Source organism: Colobus angolensis, unplaced genomic scaffold (genome assembly GCF_000951035.1).
Source record: "Colobus angolensis palliatus isolate OR3802 unplaced genomic scaffold, Cang.pa_1.0 Scaffold100, whole genome shotgun sequence".
In the NCBI taxonomy this organism is placed as follows: Eukaryota; Metazoa; Chordata; class Mammalia; order Primates; family Cercopithecidae; genus Colobus; species Colobus angolensis.
Genome location: NW_012110920.1, coordinates 7,004,628 through 7,005,890, shown reverse-complemented (window position 1 = coordinate 7,005,890; position 1,263 = coordinate 7,004,628). Strand labels below are relative to the sequence as shown.

Sequence of the window (1,263 nt, the reverse complement as noted above, 5' to 3'; positions counted from 1 at the left end):
CCTAGAACTTAAAGTATAATAAAAAAAAAAAAAGATACCACAAAAAAAAAAAAAGAAATCAGCCAAAATAATATAGCAAAAAAAATTCATGAGAATATATTACAATTCAAAAGTATTCACTTTAAAATTAGGAACACAGCAAAGTTGCTTGTTTTTTCAGCACTAAAGCAGAGGTTTTAGGTTGCCCTGGATTCAAAACAACATTCAATTTCTAGCCTCCATAGCCTCAGTGAAAACAAGAGTCCTTTATTATTCTAACAATAAAACTTCATTCTTAAGAGGTTAATGAAAAACATAATTCAGTCTTAAAATGTGTTTTTAATCACAAAAGGATGAAAACTATGAGGCACACAGAAACAAGTTTTAAAAAGAAGGCATACCAGCACTTTGGGAGGCCTAGGTGGGTGGATCATGAGGTCAGGAGACCAAGATCGGCCTGGCCAAGATGATGAAACCCTGTCTCTACTGAAAAAACAAAAAATTAGCCTGGCGCGGTGGCGGGCACCTGTAATCCCAGGTACTAGGGAGGCTGAGGCAGGAGAATCTCTGGAACTCAGAGGGCAGAGGTTGCAGTGAGCCAAGATCGCGCCACTGCACTCCAGCCTGGGTGACAGAGTGAGACTCTGCTTCAAGAAAAAAAAGAAAAGAAGGCATAAAATAGCCCTAAAGAAAGTAGGAGGACATAAAAAGAAAAACAGCAATAAATTAAATTCAATAAAAGCAACAGAAGTATCTAAGAACATTTTCTTAGATTGTGTGTGTGTGTGTGTATGTATGTGTGTACACACGCGCGTGAGGACGGAGGACTAAAATAAGATGAACATACTTTGGCAAGTCTAATAAAAATTACAACAAAAGTAATTCAAGGCTTACTCTGCATCATGCACTATCCCACATATTTTACACGTATAATTTCATTCAAGTTTCACAACAACTCTACTACCCTTGCAGAAAAGGAAACCGAAACATGTGATGAAATAATTTGTCCAAATTCACAAAGCCGTTAAGTGGCAGAGTCAGGATTCAATTGTCTGGACTAATACAATACTTACAAATATAGAATACCGTACATGAAAATAGGGAGATAACCATAAATATATATGTACACAATTTTAAAGCAAATACTTGACATACCACATAAAAAATGTATTTGTATACATTTGCAAATCCTTTGTAGGGACATGGATGCAGCTGGAAACCATCATTCTTAGCAAACTATCACAAGAAGAGAAAACCAAACACCGCATGTTCTCACTCATAGGT

The 1,263-nt window shown here is 36.3% G+C and overlaps 1 protein-coding gene across 5 annotated transcripts in view; it reads right to left on the bottom strand.

Moving 5' to 3' along the window:
• SYT14 (synaptotagmin XIV) overlaps positions 1–1,263 on the bottom strand; it is a 224,936-nt gene that overhangs the window by 172,999 nt on the left and 50,674 nt on the right. The gene's annotated exons all lie outside the window — the stretch shown is intronic.